Source organism: Diuraphis noxia, unplaced genomic scaffold, assembly GCF_037042655.1.
Source record: "Diuraphis noxia isolate RWA-SAM2 unplaced genomic scaffold, SU_Dnox_SAM2 contig0005, whole genome shotgun sequence".
Taxonomy (NCBI): domain Eukaryota; kingdom Metazoa; phylum Arthropoda; class Insecta; order Hemiptera; family Aphididae; genus Diuraphis; species Diuraphis noxia.
Window position 1 is genome coordinate 14142357 of NW_028301715.1, and position 21699 is coordinate 14164055.

Here is a 21699-nt window from a genome sequence, read left to right on the forward strand (position 1 = left end):
TCACTTAATTCCGACACTGTGACGGTGACGAGTTCTCATATATTATATTATAATAGTGTATGTATATTATATATATATATAAATAAATATATTCTAACCGATTTAATACGAAACGACTTGCGCTCAAGCTTTTGAATTCACATCCGGCGCTTTTATGAATATATATATATATATGCATAATGGCGCCAGTCTAGAGTATACATAGACATTACATCCTTACCAATACTATAACTGCACGTCGCGCTAATATAACGCACCTAATAATTATTAGAATAGTAAGTATATAGGCGGGTATATAAATAATATATATATATATATATATATTATATACATATACATGACATACATAAGAGGTAGGTACATACACGTTCATTTCTGCGACGCTATTCAACAAGGGCCGGTCGAGTTGATGACGCTCATATAATACCTTCCTTAGTTCGTCGTCATAGTTGTTTTCCGTGCAAACATTACACCTTATATAATATTAAATTACATATTAATATATATATTTTTTTTTTAAATAAACGATTTAACATCTAGAGGTTATCAGCCTACAATTGTAACATAATATCAAACAGAAATAACGTATCCACAGTGTATAATATTTACAATTTATGAAATAAACCAATGTAGTGGAAAAATTTGTAAGCTAATTACTTTAGTGTTTTCTTCGCCGAGAGCAGGACGAAGGGATTTTGTGTTTTTAAAGATTTCCCGTGAATCGTGATTCGCTGTATTTTGGGCATCTATATAGTTACAATGTGGTCGATGGATAGATATATTCACTTTGCATGCGTGGCATAATGGAACAGTTTCCTTATTGATAATGATAAAGTTCCTCGAGAATCGCGATTGATATACGTATAAATATATATTAATATATTATGATTATTATTATTATGAATTGACGTTGCAATAGTATAATAGTACATTGTGCGGTCGATATTGGTAGTTTGTACGTGTGTGATGCGTATATAATAATAATGTGATATATTATTATGTGGAAATGTTTTGATTATTACGCGGCGCTAGTACATCATAATAATATAATGTGATGTGTATAAATCATATTATCATTAACACGATTATATACGTAACGATTATACACGCGATGTCTGCAGGCGACGGAGTTACTCGTATATAATATGGTTACCACTCAGCATCTATGACATATTATAATATTATTATCTGCGGGAAAACGCGGTACACAACATTACCAAGCCATAATCCATTTATTTCATTGAAATTTCTACGAATATGATGAGGACACATTAATATTTCTATATCAATATTAAATATTAATAACACTTATGTTACCAACGAGCAACGGTGCGATAACGATTTAACCAAAATTTATAGCAACGTTTTTACGGAAATCAAAACATTTTTATGTAACGAAGCGAAAACTCATCATCTAATGGACACCCCTAAATAGGCGGACACCTCATCTAAATAGCGGACTTTTTTTTTTAGGGGTGATCAACTACAAACTTTCTACAAACCGAACAGTGACAAAATGTCAGCGTTCGGGAGAGTCCGGTATCTAGAGGTGTGCATACGACGTTAATTTTTATGTGTATGTTGATTTGTTAATGACGAGTTGTTTATTTATTATTTACCGACTTCAAGATTAAAACAGCTGATATAATAAAATATGAATTAATATTTTACGGCGAAAGGAATTATTTTTAAAAGTTCAATATTTCAACGTCGCTTTGATTAAAATTCACCCATTAATGTATAATAATGAATTTTTCGGCCTACATTAACCCGGTAAAACTTTAATAATGAGAAGTAATTATATTCTCCAATTCCCTTGTCGGCATAAGGCCGATTTTTTCATACTTCAAATTTATGTCCACCGATATTATTTTTTCATATTATAATATTACATAGGCAGTACTCAATTCAATATAAATTCTACGTCCGTAGTTAGTGTTATAAAAACTCTGTAAAACAATAAAATACATTCATTTTTTAAAATAATATTGTATGATGAATAACCGTTATTTCAACATACGATGTTTGTCTTATCTATTTAAATTTTATGCTTATAATAATATTTTTTACCCGCAGTTCTATAATCTGTAGAGATTATATGTGACCACTCATCAGCTGTAAGCGCATGGCAATAACCACGTTTCCGGACTCCAGGGTTCTTTTTATACATTAATTAAACGGTAATATTTGATACGAAATAGTTTATAAATATTTTAATGACAGGACTTAACGAACATAACATATAGGTTGCGACGTTGCATGCGGAATCGTGCGTGAACACACAATAACTGATTATTAAAACCAACACACGAATCCGCAAATTTTCACTACCTACTTGGATAAATGATAACTTTAATAATATATTATGTGTGAACTCAATCGTATTTTTTTAATCGAATGTTTCCCTCGAATAATTTCAAATGTTGATAAAGTTTAAGTCTATACGTTTCCGTTTTAAAGTGATACGCGTTAGATGAATTCAAATCGTCGTACCCTGCTGTAGTAATCATCTGTATATATCATCTGTATACGCTTTCGTAGTTTATTAGAGGATTTCTTATCTCGCAGGAAAAAAAGCTATTATCTTCCGTGGATAATTGACTTTTGAATCATTTTCGTTTGTATAAAAAGTTTCAGAAATGCTATTTGCTAAGCAAAAAATCCTCCTACTAAAATTGAAAAAAAAACTCAAGTAGGTAGGTACCTACTTAATTACATTAATTTAACGACCTTGATCAGAGTATAACAATCACCACAAAATATAAGGCTGACTTAAGTGCACCATAATAATATAGATAATACAATTTCGTTAATTAAAAGCCGTCGATGTCTTTTAAAACGAACCATCATGCACGACAAAGTTTTGGATTAATTATTTTTTAAATTCTCGTAAAAAATGTGAACTGTTAATGTGAGTGTCAAATTAGAATTCAGTGATAAATAATTGCATTATACGAAAAAAGATTCCTAGTGAAAACAGTGCTAACTATAAGTAACTTATTATTCTCATAGTAGGTACAGTACTGTATGGTTTCAAGTTTTGGCAAATCATGGAAAATAGGTCAATACTGATTGAAATGGTGTGAAAAAAATTCGGTGAAATTGCGTACATAGCTATAAATAACTCCACGATATTCATTCGCACTTTAAGTAGTTAAGTATCTAGATAATTGTAAATTATAATTTATTAACTTGTCATTCAAAATTATATTTTAAATATTTAATTTTTAAATCACGTGATTCAAAATTTGACAAACTAAATGAATAATTTAACAGTACATAACAATGTTAGGTCTTAGGCGCGATGGTGAGTTGATTCACAAGATCTATTTTATGTATATTAGTGGATTCCTTGGTCATTATTATAGGCATATATGAGTTGATTCCCTATTGTTGTATAATCTCATTACTTGCAGATACCAATTTGTAAAAACTTTGTGATAGACATTTTTACCAAATTACTAAATTTTTTGTATTTTTTTACCTAATTAGTAATTACTAAATGTTTTTAATAATTCTTTTAATAAATAATAAATATAATATAATATAATATAGTACAAAAAAATAATAATAAATAAAAATTGAATTATTTTCAAAATATGAAAAAACTAAGATAACAACATTTTTGAGAAACTTGTCAGCCAACCTCTTCGTGTGTCTCTTGGGTTATGCTAATAGGCTAAATATTTTACTAAACATTGAAAAAAATATATAATGACCCGGGAATCAACTCGTACGAAGACGTCTTAGATGTTTAACAGTTTTGACTACCTACGATAATAATAACAATAATAATGACGACCTATTGTTTGTAATAATTATTACGCAATTATTGACCCGATCCCAAGAGTCTGGTCTAAAAGTGTTTATTATTTTACCGATTACCACAATCAATTATTGATAGGTGGTAAGCTTAAAGTAAATTCAATATCATCAAGTTATAATTTCATTTGATAACAAACAAATATATAACTAGTCAAAGGTCATGTACTACCTAACTAGAGTATAATGAGTACTACGCGTATTATTAAACACTAATGCATACAAATTTAGTGATGTCGATTTTTCTTATTCGTAGACCTCAGACAGATATAAATTTAGTGCTGACCAAATCGCAACAAAAATGTCAATAAAACAGTCAAATACCTAGTGCAATTATTTAGTCGTTGCCAATTCCATAAAATAATTAAATAATGTTTAAGATATAAATTCAACACGTGTCACATAACATCCTCTAACGTCAGTATAAGGTACTCATATCTATTTTAGAAAAGTATAAGATCAGATGTCGTCGTTACATAGACAACATATTATTTTTTTGACGTTAAACGACACAATATTATCACAGTGAGTGCGTTAAATCGTCGTTATTATACGTATGCAGTTAACAATAAAATTTAACAAACTTCACAGCACGGCAATAGAGTACTTATATTCATTGGCGTATCCAGAGGGGGGTACAGGGGCCATGGCCCCCCCTTCGTTGGCCATATTTACTAGATTTTGTTTTAAAGATTGAAATTTATTCGTATATACATTAACGCATACCTACTACAACAATATACTTATACCAATGAATATTCTGTTTTAATATTCAAAAATTATCTTCCGTTAAATGCAACTTTTACATTAAAGGCTGAATTATGTATATGGCGAAATCAATGGAAAGGCGTTGAACAAAATAGCACAGAGAATAAACCTCCAACTGTTACTGAGACTTACCTTATTGTACAAATATTGTGCCTGATAATAAATTGTTTTCACAAATATTCAGAACTCTTCCTGTTACAACAGCTATGCCAGAACGTACTTTTTCTACTTTGAAACGACTGAAAACATACTAAATGGATTAGCTTTAGTAAACATAAATAAAAAGAGTTCATTTCAGAAACTGATATTATTATTGAGATTTTACAAAAAAAGCACCAAGAAAACTGCAACTTGTAGATTGGTCAAAATAGTTTTATACGATTGTTATTATTGTTTTCATACACTTTTAATTTTGTTTGGATTAACCATTTTTTATTATTAAATTACTTTTTATTATTATGCTTATATATATATATTCTTAATTACTATTAATGGCTGACTGAAAATATAAATAAATTATTTGCATTAAAAACATTAAATACTTGGTTTATTTATATTTTTTTTTTTGGTATTAGCTATTGTGTGTATAGTAAAATCATAGACAGTGTGTGCCACCCTCCCCCCCACCCTTAAAAAATTCTGAATACGCCACTGCTCATAGTGTATATTATTATAAGCGTCAACACCGTCAAAACGGGTCGAAACGGACTGACCTCTTTGGTCACATATGGTTTGCATTTGCGAGACTGCGCAACATGACACGATGAGGATGTTGGCTGTCTAATGATCGAACGTAGGTATATATGTATTCACGCACAGACAAGCATAATAGATCGGGACGTTTCATATTAATAATAATAATAAATGGCAGTAGAACACGTGGGAAGGCGTTCGCCAGAAATACCATCACCGAAATAATAATTGTGCGGAGACGACAGCAGATGTTCAGAGTATCAAGGTCACGAGTATAAAGCAGTGTTTTTTCTTCGAGTTTGAAAACATATAGCAAACAGGTACCTTTTGATATAACGTTTAAAAAACCTCTCAATGATTTCATCCGTCCCGTGGTTGTAGGTACCAATATCATACCAGCTGTACCACGGCGGTGTACCGCATACATTACATTATATATATTTATTTCATGCTGCAGGTACCTCAGATACATCAAGACTTTGGGTCCTTCGGGATGTAATAATACGGTCCGTAATATACATGGCGAATTGAACGTATACGTATATATACATATACGAACAACGAAAAGATAGAATAACGGGTGACCGTTGTCGATGACGGGTGTGTAGAAAGCAATTTATCTCCGAAACAATTAATTTCAAACACATCTCATCGTAAATATATATATATAAGTATTCAGTACTCATATATAATATCCTATTTCATTCCGTGACGTACTGGACAGATTTACCCGCATATAAATGTATATGGGCGCCTACCTTTATGTCGTACCTACCCGTACTAGCGTAATATCGAATTTCGGACGAATGTAAAACAAAAATAATATTATTGAAAACGAAAAATGTAAATTGACCGAGTATATATTTACAACAACACACGTTTACCGAGTTATAATATAGCGCAGCAGCTGTTCTCGGGTGTTCAATCGATTGCAAATCAAATCTAAAGTGTTAGTACACCTACCTGCGACGTTTTATCTATGTACGCACTACTCTGCAGTAAACGATTAAGTCTCATCGACATGTTGAACACGTAAAATGTTCCAATGGTTTTAACCAAACGAGGTTGGAACTACTGCAAGAAGAACCAAAGGAAAATCACGTTTTTCACATCATACTCGTATATATTATTATAATATTATATAGTTACCATAATGCCATTTTGTATGGCTGCGTCATTAAAAATATTATTATGTTTCCAATACTTTTCATTTTTTAACGTTTCGAGCAATGTACAACAACAGGAACTCAACAATGTCAACACAGGAACTCGACGGCTAAAAAATAGCCATTTATATGTATATTAGAATAACATAATAACACACTACTGCAGCTCATATCCACTGCCAATAAAATATCCAATACATTCAAACTTTAAATTCTCCGAAGCGGGCACGTGACGTTTGCGAAGTCGAACCTAATCGCAGATAGTCCTTCATATTGTACTGCTTCTTGACACTAATGTTGGTGAAGACGAAAAAGAGAGATTTTCATAACTCTTTGGCTAAAATAAGTCATAGTAAGTATCAACAGCTATTTGTGTGTGATATTTATAGACTTTATAGATATGTGTAGGTACTTATAATTTAATATCGAAATGAGCCATTTAAATGTTTTTTTTTAATCAAACAAATGTAGCTCATCATCTCTGCGTGTTTTACGTTTTGATAATGTAAATTCAGAACATTTTCTATTGTTGTTTGTAATCGTATTTTATATACATTATTATGGTATGATATTATATAATATGAAAGAGTAAAATGGGTAAAACAATAAAGATCAATTTCGTAGGCATTTAAAAAGCAGCAGGTATTATATTATATTATATGATCGTTGTTTGTGGAACACAATTCGTTTCATCGCTACTCTTTTTATATCGTATAAAGTTTATTATTAATACCTTTTATACGCGTAAATCGTGCACTTCCGGCTTTTGTTGCCGCAAAACATAATATGATATTAATGATATATATAATATATAATACGTAAGAACGAGCCTTTATACATATATAGGTACCTGCAAGTCCAAATATGCTTGTAAACACCGATTTTACATTAAAACACACTGCGGTTATGATTTGTATTTTCTGCTACCATACAATAATAAATCGTTGGTGCCTATTATTATTATTGTTGTTGTTGTGACGTGTACGATAAAGTTTATTATCGGTTTGTTATTATTTTTTTTATCTCGACGGACTGTCTGCACTTGCAGGTTTTCATCGACTTGGTTGTTATAATGTCAATATACGCTAACGACGCGTGTGTCGATTTCGGCTTGAATCCCAGTAAAGTTTATATAACGCGGGTAACTTTAACCAATAATAACTTAAGCCGGAACCCACGACGAACTCGTAGTCCGGAAGTCTTGCTGCGGCTACGTCGGCTATGCAGAGGCGTATAATCACGTGCAAATTAAAATTGAACGGTACAAACACAACAGTAGAGTTTTTTATTTTTATTTTTAGAACTTTCAGTGTAACTATTATAATTCAACAATTATACAATAATAGTCGAGTTATTTCAAACATATTTTAATTACATTTGAACTCGATCCGACAGACGCGCCGTGTCAAACACAAAGTAATTAGTCGTCAAGTTTGCCCTAAACGCGTAACATATAATATTATTTTTAGACTACATATTATGGCCGTACACTAAACGCTCAAAAACGTTTCGTAGTTTAGCTCTTATCACAGCTGCAGCTGTTGTAGTGTCGTGTACCCTCGCGACGGTGAGGATTACAGTAATGATGTGTGAAAGTATAAAGAGACATATATATATAGTTTATATCGCGATAAGTGATCAAATTCGGGGTTTAAGGGCCCGACTATTTCGTGAGGCTTGAGATTTCGTGTGGTTTTTGTACAATTCCTAAAAACATTGATTATACTAGTAAAGGTATACATATTTTAATCTTTGCTAAAAACCACTTACTTACACAGGAAATTCTCTCTCGCCGCCTCGTGGTATATGCCTAGTCAAGTTTTGATAATTTATTTTTTCGTTTGAGAGATAAACAAAAGAAAAAAAGCCGTATAGATTTCTAATGTAGAAAATACATCACGTCCATCACCATTACTTATTCACAATTTTACAATTAATGTTTAAAGTGTATAATTGTAATCTATCATTATTTAAAGTTAATTTTAAAAATCCGAGTCCAATGTGATCATGTAACTTGAATAATGCTTCCCTAAAAAAAAAAAGGATAACGCAACCTCTCTGCTGTACAGTAGGTGTCAATTGTACAAGACGTGTAGGCATTTATTTATTTTGTAGATAATAATGAATGTGTTAAATTTAAATTCAATAATCAGTTTATCAATATACATTATACGACGAAAAACTATTTTGAGCGAGCGAAGAAGTCTCTTAACTGTTTGCTGATCAGGATTGTTAATAAATTAAAATGTTTACAACCATTTTGTATTTTTTTCCCTCGATTAGGTATTTTGAAAAATACTGAAAATTTTCTAATTTCACATCATCCCAAAAGTACCAGTAATAGATCCAATTTGCAAATAACATTTGAAACGATGAGCATTTTTGCTACTAAAAAAAGTGTCTTCAGTCACATATAGAAATAAAAACATCATTGTTGTAAAATCAATACATACATAATAAACTTTATCATCCCAATCAGACTCTCATTATATGATCGTATAATCCAACGCCAATCTACGTGTCGTGATAGTTCTTCCTGTAAAGCCATTTTTTTTATCGTTTAACTAGTTAAATTTTATTTTAACCTCTGCTTTTCCACACGCGTAACTATAAATAGCTTCGGTTTTTGACTTTAGTATCCATCATCTTTATGGAATATTATAAACCTACCTCTCTGTCGTGGTGAATGATGACGGGGAGCTTGAATGTGAATTATTATATTGATCCATATTTTCAATATTACTACTTAACTTCGATCGTCATAATATTCTACTATAGCTGTCAGATGAAGAAAAAAAAATGTTTGAACAGCCTCTCGTGGCCGTTTTTATTTACGTTAAATAAAAATGAAAACAAACAAATGCGCTCAGTTGGTTGGGGCCCAGAGGTTGGGCCTCGACTACATTTTAATAGGACGTTTCAATACTACGAAAGTTAAAAAATAAACACGATAATATTGTATTAAAAAGCCAGAAATAATAACTTTGTAAAATCAACAAAAAATCGCGTGGTTAGAAAGTATATATATTATATATATATTGTAATTGTTATCGTTTTTTTTTAATATAATAATGACGTTTTATATATTGTACGTTTTCTCTCGAAAATCACCTCTTCGTAAACCCGTGAACGACACTCTAAAAGTTTTAGTTGGTCCCTTTATTGTCGGTTACGATTATTTTAGTTGACACTCTTTACGTATAGGTACCTATACCTATATACTAACCTATACACTGTGAAGAGGTGAAAATTGAAATTCCCATTATTTTGCTGACATCACAATGAAGTGTTCAATGAAAACCTTTTAAGCGTCCAGATACAATACGCCTTACGATTTTTCGGTAGGATGGGGTAGTGATAAAAGTTTACCGACGTTGCAAACATTTATATAGATATTATTATTATTTGTTTGGAAACCGTATACTGTGTACACATACTATTATGTATTATACAACATTATATGTAAGCGAATATTTGTTACCGATGCAATGTCCAATAATCATTCCTAAGTTTCGTCAAAACACGTCTACGAGGCTGAATGTGATATAATATTTCATTATACATATTATTATGCCGCTGTGACGGTAATAATATAATATATTGTATTTACTCGCCAGTGATCTTCGACATTTAGTTAATATATATTCGCTTCTCAGACTCACTCTCTTTCTCTCTTTCGCACACACATAACTCACACTATCTCGTAGTAGTAAAGATATAGGTATAGGTACGATTTTAAAATTAAATTACAAAAGTTTACCATAATATACAGTTTAAAATTACCACTTTTTTTTAACAATTGCACTTGGGACATATTATTATGGTCAATAAATAGGCCAATATTATCGTGCTCGATCATTTTCAGGATTGATAGACACTTACTATATTGTGTTGAGTAATAGCCGTTGTGGTCTTTAAATTAAAAATAATATGTATTGCATTACGTACAACTTAAATTACTTAACTTAAATAAATCAAAATATATCCAATGTATAACACTTATAATAAGCAAAAAATAAATAAATGTCCATAATATTACACACATCTAATATAGTATCATCATTTATTACATAATTATATCGACATTATATATAGGTACAGTATTGTCGAGTGCGGAGAATAAATCAAGCCAATCAAGTAATGTTGCAGGGAATAATGACGATTCATAAAATTACTGAAGATTATAGAATTTTTTCTGCAAATGGGCTATTAATATTTTGAGTACATGAATATCGTGTTAAAAAAAAAATAAATAACTAAAATTATTGAACCCACAGTTACTCAATATATATTTTGAAATCAGTCAATAAATACTTTTTGATTTTTAACTGTTATAATATATGTTGTTATAGGTAGCTAAATAATTGACACATAATTTCAACGTTGATAGAATTAAATTGCACAAAATCAGATTCAAACCGGATGGTAAAACCAAAAGGCAAGCGCACTTAAATAGTGCCCTATGATTATGATTGGCGCAATAATTCTAAAAATAAAAATTTCGTTTTAGATGCAACTACTGGTCCATGACCGTGAAATCACATAATTTTAATGGCACTTCAGAGACCTTTTCGTCATGATATACTCCGTGGAATATTTTCTTCGGATCTTTCGACGATCGGGGGATGAACCAGTCGTCGTTTATACCCATGATACGCTGTAACCACAGGTAGTCCGAAAAAAATACACTAACACACACACACACACGCACTGGAGGGTTAAGTATGGCTGCAGGAATAAGATGATATAATACATAATATATAAGAGTATAATATTAGTATCGAGACGCTCGGCGTTTATGTGTGTGCACCCGACGACCGTCTGCATCGCCGGGAGACAACCGAAAATAGAACCCCTAAGATAGCGGCGGTGCTTATTTTTGAACCCGAAACACATACGTTTAATATATATTATTTACGGTCGCCTCCGAAGACGGAACGGTTCAAGACGAGCGACCGCACCACACACACACATACACACATCATGTACGGTCGGGACCGACTAATAATCGTATATATATATGGGCGTCCCGAAGACGCAGCCGAACCACACATACCGCACATACCAGACGTCTATATAATAACGCACAACTGGTTTTCGAGGGGTCGTCATCGTCACTCGTCGCTGCAACAGCATTGTAACTATACCTAACAAACAGACGCACATCGATGGTATACAAACACACACACACCCACACACACGCATACGAGGTTTTTACCAAAGAATATATTTTTATGCCCGAGATAGGCCTAAACCGCGATCCTCGTGAAAGGCACACACACGCATACACGGCCTGAGCATATTTCTGTTTTAATAACATAATATAGTAATAATATCTGAGCACAATATGCGAGACATTTAAAGTACAATATATTATAATATGACATTTTTTGCATACCTATTAGACAATAATAATAACGAGCTACTGACGGCGTATTTCGAATCTGTGACAAAGCCATAAAATCGAAACGGACTCAAATTAAACAAATTTTTTTAAACGTATGACTGTCGGAACTTAACCTTCACAATTTTAGAATTTTAGAGAAAACAATCATCGACTACTCTAATTAGTGATGGTTTTCTATGATTAAAGGGTATATTGATAAATAATCATCATTAGTATTTGTACTGGGAAAAATGTCAATGTTTCACGAGAAATGTTTCTTACTTCAAACACTACGTACTTACGTCTTACCCATATAACCATGTTATACTACTGAAATTATTATTGTTTTCTTTGGCGACAACAGCCTTAAGTTTCTATACGATAATATAATGCACACAACCCTCGTGTGTATGAGATATTGAGATATACCTAACTGCGCTTCGTCTCCACAATTTCGTGATATCACTTCTCGAGCATTGTCATTTTGTCATTACATTAGCATTGGCATTCGACTAAACCATCCAACGAGTTCTTTGTCCGCATATACTTATTGTGTGTATATAAGGTGTAAATACGTATAGGTAGTGGTCGGCGGTGGACTGACTGTACAGGGCGACACTTTTGACAACACCGAACAGCACCAATTTTTTCGTCTTCCACAGGTGGTGGGTAACCATCATTATCGAAGTTCGTTTCTTATGAACGGCAACTTCGATTTTCTGAAAATGTATTTTTAGAATATTGAACTAATTATAATATTTGTTTCGACAAAATATCGTAACCGTTTACATCATTTATTAATATGTTAGATGTGTAAAATATACCAGTGGTAAATTCCATAATACTTCGTGACATGGTACCTGCAGCATTTTGCTAAATTTCAACGGTCAAGCTCTTGAAAACAAAGTGTTGAAGAGAGATAATACACTTTTCGAAACAAACAACTATACGCTTGCCGTTAAAAAATAACCATTCAGCACATTATAATATACACAATACACATTTTATATACGCATAATTATATTAATAGTTATATATCTGTAGGCGGTACCAATATAATATAGGTCATCGTCAGTGGCACCGAACTCAATTTAAAATGGGATGGCCAACTAGTAAAAAGTGACCAATTACCCACCCACCCATAACCGTTAAATTAAACCTATGTGGCTATACCTTAACGTTATCATCAGACAGCAATCATGTAAAATATTTTAGTATTTTTACAATTATTTCAAATTTTTTTCAATTTTTTTTTTTGTTAGATATATTTACCCATCTGCATAACATCTGACTCACCACCCACGACCCACCCATTTAAAAGGGGTGGTGGTGGCCACCCCTAATGTATAAGTTCGGTGCCACTAGTAATTGCGAACATCCCGAAATGTCTCCTAAATACGTCTCGTTGCATTGTCATGGTATGATATAATATTATATTATTATATATTTCTGTTTTCAAACCGTCGTAGCCATCACCGCGGTATTTTAACTTCATCTCCTCGACAAGTCCTTTTTAAACATCCACCGGCCGTCTCTCCGGGGTAATTATTATTATTATTATTACTATTCCGACCCACATCGAGTGCAGCGCGATAAATGACTTTGGCGCAGTGATGAAGCGCGGTGCAGTGCGTATACGAATTTAATATAATATGTTGCTGACGGTCGTAACGATGCGATGATTTCAGCTTTTGTGCATCTGCTACAAAGCTTGGCAAAAAAAAGGCCAAAGTCGGAAGTGTTCATTTCCACTTCTACCCCCTCTTCCATCCACCATTATATTCTGTTGTCGAAATAAACGGTCCGTGATGAGCGACCGCCGCCACTGCAACTCTGCAGGCCACTAATACAATAACTGTATAGGCGATGAGAACTCCAGAGTGGATTTTTTTAACTTTTTAAATAGTGTGCAGGAAATGTTGTCGGCGAGATAATTTTTTCAGTTTTTCGCCAGCTTAAAAAACGCGGTTTTTCCTTCCTTCCGTCTACAGTAATATTATTGATCATATCAATATGATTCGCCACAGCTGACGTTGAAGTTTTTACGTCGAATCACACGAATGATAACGAAATTTCGACATGCGCATAATATGCCGAAACGCAAAGGTATTGGAAAGTCAATGAAAATAATTAACTCAATCAAGTTAAGAGAACACATGGAAGTTAAAAGTTAACATGGAAAAAAATATCAACTGAACCCAGTTTAAAAAAAAGTTATTCAACTTTTTTAAATTGTAGTATGTAGATTATACATAAAAAGTGACTGTTTCTATTCAATCTAATAAAATATATCGATATACAAAATTATTTTATCGAGAAAAAGAACAAAAATATTTGCGTCATTATAGTATTGCAGGATTATTTTTACTTCACACTGAAAATATTTACGTATAAACGAAAATGTTCAAAATGTTTTTAACTCGATTGATTATTTTTAAATCGACTGACAATGGAGATAAGATATTTCAGCAATAAATTAAACTAGTCAAGTTCACTAGGTGATTGTAGTGAACAAACTAACTATAGTTAAATTAAAATAAATGAACTTTTTAAATATAGTTAACGCCTACCTATACCTTTGCCGAAATGTAATGGACCATGGATGTCATTATAATATGTCGTCAAATAGACACACACAAGTGTCGATCGACGAGTTCCTGGTCAGATCGATTGGAACTTTTTTTAATTATTCGGTATTGTTTAATTATTCTTTCGTCTAATATTATATTTAGCTGTAATTCTATCGAATATTATATAGTCGTTAGGCTGTCGCGTATTTATATCGACTTCTGCTAAAATATCTGCTCGACCATTATTCGGAATGTCCGTATCACTCCCGTTTTAGGAAATGCCATGCGATAAAAACCTAACTTAAGTCCGGTCTCGTACGGTCAAGATATCGATAAAACGACTGCGCGCGCATACTATCGTACTATAGTATAATTGGTACACATAATATATGATGGTATATACTCTGTTCACATTTTCTCACACTCGTTTTGCCACGTTTTTCTGGAAAAGTTCGAGAAAAAAAAACCAACTCTCTCCAGTCTCCAGTGCACTACACAGGTTTATAGGTGTGTACCACATGTTCCCGATTTCCAATCTATATAAATAGAGAGGTGCAAGCATGTCGTAGCTATATTCTCAGCGAGCTTTTTACAGCGATTGCCATAAAAAAAGCTTATTCCGAGGAAAGAAAAAAACCACATAATCGTAAAATCGGCAACACATTCCACGGGCGAGCTCGGAATGAAATTGGTACCTAATACATATTATATTATATGTGTATAACGTCGTATTTATTAAAGGGCAAAGGTCAATATTTGAAACATAATATTATAATATATTATATGCGCGCCCGGCCGATTTTAAGGTGTAAAACAATGACAAATAAAAAAAATTGTGCCGAAATCATTGTACATCGTGCATGTGTAGGCAAACGTGAGGGCAGAAGTGTTTTTAAACTCAAAACGACGTAATAATATCAAGTGAATTCAAACGAGGTATAATCAACAAAATTTCCAATTTTTACCTTAATATCATACAAATAAAATGTGACGTGAGTTTAATTGTAATGTACAACGTCTGCAGCGTGTAAATTGCATGATGTGCATTTGTTGATGTGAAAACTTCTACAAGCAAGTCGAGAGGAAGGAGGTAATCAGGAAATTAAAATTTTAAAATTAAAATTTTACACCGAGGCAGCAATGTGAAATATGGGACCACTTCTTGTATATTCCACCCGACTTTTTGCTAATCTATAGACGGCAGATATATTTATATATATGAGTATATGGCATAATAACAATTCGACCGATTCATTTTTACAAAAAATTTTTTTGTGACCAACAAAAACAAATGCCATAAGCGTCATCGGTACTAAATCAATGTTATCGACGTTCAGAATATCTAAAACAATATTTATACATATAAATTTATATATTGTTATTTTCTATATTTATTTATGTTTATATGTATATATTTATACACTAAAAAAGTAACTAACCTAAAGATATCGAAGATCCATCGTAAATACTTATAGGAATATTATTTAGTATTATATTATTATTCAAAGTAATCTATATGTATGAGTTTCGTATTTTATTCGAACGATAGAATAAAATATTCGTTGTTTTTGATTTATTGCGATCTACACATATACAATATTGTCTTAAGAGATATAATATTATGTAATACATACCTACCTATTATACAATACAGCTATAGTACTATGTACATAGATGTTGAGTATACTTTAGCCATGGAGGTTTGAAATTTCCTCGGAAGATATCTTATATATTATTGCCTAGTATGATATATTATTCTATAGTAGTAAAGTTGAACACCAATTTAATAATAATAACAATAAAATGTTATGCAATATATTTAGTTTTGTTGATTTGTTATGTGATTCCCCGCTGTTTTACGTCGAAAAAAATGTATAATATATATATATATATTATATATATTATATATTATATATATATATTTTTAGTGTATAAATATATACATATAAACATAAATAAATATAGAAAATAACAATATATTTATTTATATATATATATATATATATATATATATATATATATATATATATATATATATATATATATATATATATATATATATAAATAATATATTGGCTATATTGTTTCGTGTTGATCGCAACTCTGGCGCCTAGATTAGAAATTTGAAGTATATCAAGATTCTATAGTCTAATCGAAAATATTAATACCTAGTCAGTTTTATGATAATTTTCAATAGTTGTAAAAAATACCAAATTATCTGAACTGATATGTCTCCAACCTTTAAGTGATTTTGAACTGAATTAACAGTTATATTATTATTATAGTATTTAAGAAAAAAAAAACAAACAATTATTTTTCGTCATCAGCCAAATTTCGCCTCCTATTCTCACTAACAACCGAATTATATTAACCAATAAAAACCTTATAATTATGATATTTTACGTTTAATATTCTCCGAACGTTGTTGTTTTCGTGAGGCCTTAATTGGTTTTTATACCACATAGAAACCAGAAAAAGCTTAGGAATGTCTGACAATCTCTTCGAATCCCTTAACCCAATCGAAGACAACATCAACAAAACCATCTCGTTTTTAAAACATATTGATATATTATACTTAATTAAAGAAAATCATTGATTTAATTATGTGTAACTAATGTTCTAGAAGTTGGTACGTTAGAATAAATTTAAAAAAATTTCATTACTAATAAATATACAGGATGATTCTTTTATCAAAAAACACTCATTATTTCAAAAACTATTGACTTTTTTCAATTTTTTTTTCAAAATTTTAGACCCATCTTGCTCTAGAACTATATATTTTTTGAAATATTTTCACCCTTATATTCATCAGGTAAACCATTATCAACTTTTGATTTTCAAATGACAACCTATACTTAAAATGTCATAAACTAAAAAGGCTATTTTTTCAATGAATTTTCACGTTTAAATTTAAAATTTTCGTTAATCCGTTTACAAGATATAGCCTCCCAAAGTTGGGTGGTTTTGAGTGGTGCTTGTGTGTTATAGGTGTATGTTAGGCGGTATTTAGACACAAACACTATATAAGTGTTGTTTGATAAAAGAATCACCCTGTATATGTGTTTATATATGTTTCTATAATTGAAGCAATTTTACTAAATCCGCTATTATTGTTAACAAATAGCGTTTCTCAAAAACGAAAATCAAATTTGAAAACTAATAATAATGTTATGATACCCATCATTCTCTGTATTATCCAAATCCAAATGCATTAAGTAGTATTGTTTACTATGTATAAGGAGCCATAGAGACACAAGTAAATTTAATCCTTGTGGAAAGTCATCGTTAATCGTTATACTAGTTTTATTTTTAATCGTTCCCAGTTAGAATACACTAATTTCGTAACGATGCAATTAAATTATATTAATTTATAATACGTATTGTATAATAAGCGAAAACTTTATAATGTGAATGATGGGTATACCTCAAAACGTATAATATTTTCTGAAGGTATTTCTACTCAATTATATGGAATCACAAATTTAATTAAAGCAACTACAGCACTTTCATAACAATTTCATTTGTTACCAAAGTTAACTTACAATTATCTCGATCACAAAAGTCCCTGATGACTTGAGAGTTCTCTTTATTTACCCTAACTGTAGGTATTTTTTTAAAATTTATTTGCGTTGAATTCTGGTGAGACCTGCCCTGTGCGGAATCACAATGAAAACAAAACTTTGGAGATAGCTTTCATCAAACGGTATGTCCATTTTTGAGTAAATATTAAACAATATTACCAAGACAATAAAATTAATAACCATCATAATATAGTGTTATACCATGTATATTATTGTTTAAAGGGATTAAAAATATATTTAATGAAACGGAAAAAAATAAAACTTTTCCAATTTAACCAATATTTTACGCAGTGACATATTATATGTCTGTTGCAACACGGTAAAATTGTTTTGTTATTTTAAATTATTAAAAAAAAAAATTGCTGATCCAGATAATATTGTGTTGATACTTGGAGGTGGGAAAATATTGTAGTTTTTAATTTAACAATAAATTATTCACCAATGTAAGTGAAATTCAACCGATAAAATAAGTTAATCAATGTCAAGATCTTGAAAAATAGAAAATTATTCGCTAAAATGTATGCATGTATATTGTATATGATAGCGTAGTTATTATCAATAACCTTACCGACAATAGCGATTATAACAAAACAAAACGAACATTTAAAGTGTCTTCGAATGTTTCAAATTTTTGATCTAATAAACACATACAACGTTTAGGTATTTTTTTATGATCATCAAAAAAAAAAAAAAATGCGAGCAAAGAGCGGCACACATTATCGTAAAACCAAATGTGTTTCGTGTTAAAAAAAATAAAATTTGTCTGCACGGTTCGATAACACTACATATATAGTTACGAAATTTCAGTCTAATAAAGTGATCCATATATTTGGAACATTAACGCTTCACAAAATATGTAATAATAATTTAAAGTCGACATTTATTTTTTTATTTTGACTTTCCGTTCAACCGTTTAAAATTCGTTGTGCGAGATAGAATGAATTCGTATATTATACAATACACACAAAGATATACATTTTACGATACATCCCACCGGCACGCATACATATATATATATATGGTCGAAAAGTGAAAATTATTAAGTCAAGCCTTGCCATATCATATAGTACATCATATTATAATAAGTGATTTAAGATTTGTATAGGTTGTAGTGGGTAATCTCTGGATGTACTGAACCGATTTTGAAAATTCTTTTACCAATAGAAATAAGCCACATTATTTGTGAGTGTCGTAGGCTATGTATTATTAAACTGAAAAATAATAAGACTTTTTCGTGGTAGTCGGATTTGCACAGTAAGTCGGAGAAAAAACGATCGAACGAAAACGTGTCTTACAAACGCTGCCTTGACATGAGAGATATATGATTATATATTATAGAGAAAAAAGTTGTAGAATTCGATAATGCCTTCAAGAAAGTCTGTGACGGCATATGTCTAACTTTTACATTTAAGTCTCACAAAATTAGTTTTTATACTAAAAACTGCAAAAATTTAAATTCGTTAGGTTATGTTTATTGGTAGTCATATTATAAACGATTATGAATTCTTATCTAAATAAGTAAACTTACTGTCTCAAGTGTTTAAAACAAAAGACTTGTTTCCCCTTTTACTGCACATAATTTGGACGAACAGTTAAATAGATAATTTACGATATAGGTAAGGAACCGAGACCGTGTCGTAATTGTTCATATTATTATTGTCTGTTTGTTCGGTTTAATCTCTGCAGGTACTATACTAAACCGATTTTAAATATTTTTAGCAGAAAGCTGCGTACTATCTCATGAATCTATCGGGTATCTTGATAAGTGACTCTTAATTTTTTTATTGAAAGTTTGAGATTCTCCAAGGAAATTAAAGATATAATAAATATAAAATATATTTTTGTTTGGTACAGGGTTATTATTTGTTATATACAATTTAGATGTATAAATTAGAAATCATAGCACTTTGTCAGAATAGGTACCAATTTTAAAAATTGTTTCACCTTTACGAAGCTAAAAATGCGAGAAAATATTATGATTGAGAATAATTTATTTTAATCCTGTATTTTATATTATACCGTGTTAAAAATATTTAATTAAAATAGGGTAAATTCACGGGAATTTGTCACGGGAAGTTTTGAACACCATTATAGCTACGCCGAGTATTAAACGACGATAATTAAACACAAATTTTGAAACCTAAAGAGTTAATATTTTTAACGGACAACGAAGTGCGCGGGGATCAGCTAGTGTATAATATACCTATATAAAGTGTTTCATTAGGAACGCCGGATTTACGTAATTTTCCTGGTTTTTTTGTTTTTTGTGTTGGCTGACTTTTTTTTTTTATAATTGTAAGCTCTCCGGTTCTGCTTGTAGCCATGGCACAAAATAATAATATTCTGTGAATTTTCTCGTTCAAAATAATTTTTTTTAATAAAGTGATAACAAGACGTTCTTAATGAAACACCATATGTATAGTATTATACAAGTGGCAACAGTGCGTTTATCTGCCTATAGACCTACAGAATATATATTATATATATATATGAATATAAACTCGTCAAATTTACTTGTAAAAGTTCAAAATAAAATATATATATTTATATTATGTTGTCTACTTGTCTCGACGTTGAAAACGGAAGGGAGGAATAATCGTATTGTTTTCGACGTGTGTGTGCATGCGTGCGCTGACTCAAAGAACGACGCGAAGGTCGGTGATAAAAACTTGAACGTATTTATACATATATATATATGTGTGTGTGTGTGTGTGTAAGGGTATTAAGTGTTATGAGAAAGAATGGGAATATGGGACGAAAGTGGTCCACGAGCAAGACAAACGTTATATAGTCGAAAATAAAAGTATATATTATATAATATATACTATCTCTCCCACCATCACTATATATATGGCCGTCTCTCTATCTCCATCTCAAAACTATAAGCCTTTATGGCACAATTGCACCCTGTACACACATGAGTACCTACACCTCTATATTAGTGTGTTGTGTACTATATATATATGACGCAATAACCTGCGTTATTGTCTCGCGTATCTGTCAGGTCGAACACAAAACGATGCGATTATCTTTTAGTGGTCGTGGCTGCAACATGAAGTCTTGCACACTACGGTATTATAATAAAATCATAATAATATTATATTATACAACATTATAAAAGGAAAATAATGTTTTGTATTTTTTTTTTACACATTTTTCGAATTCCGTAAAATTAATTTTTTTTTTAAATCGTATTTTTCGATTTTTATTGTTATTATATTTTTTTTCACCTATATTGAAACTACGAGATTATATCACATAACAGCTGCGTAGCGCGACCGGCTTAGTTGACCGTTATGAGCCCGCCGAGGCAAATAATAATTTGTTTCAGTGTCCCATCCCATAATAAGTGGATGTAAATATTAGGCAGTTGGTAGAGCCTGGAAATTTATGATAAAACCAGACAAAACGAATAATATTAGGTAAGCACACTAAACGATATTATGAAATGCCACCTACATAATATAAATTGGAGTAATTATTATGGTGCCTATTATAATTTTGACGGCACAGGTTCATTAATATTCCATAGGTACTATGGTACTATTAAGTATATAAGTAATTAAAATAAATTAATCAATATATCAAATCATATTGGATACCTACCAATATAAACACTTGCATTTTCTCCAAATCCTTTTCACAAAATTAGAAAAATCATATAATATTATATATTATAAATCTAATAAAATTTTTTCCAAGTGGTAAATATT

At 31.0% G+C, this 21699-nt stretch overlaps 1 protein-coding gene across 1 annotated transcript in view; it reads right to left on the bottom strand.

Annotated features, from left to right (window-relative positions):
• LOC149054946 (sperm flagella and cilia-associated protein 1-like) overlaps window positions 1-21699 on the bottom strand; it is a 49659-nt gene that overhangs the window by 16050 nt on the left and 11910 nt on the right. The window lies entirely within an intron of this gene.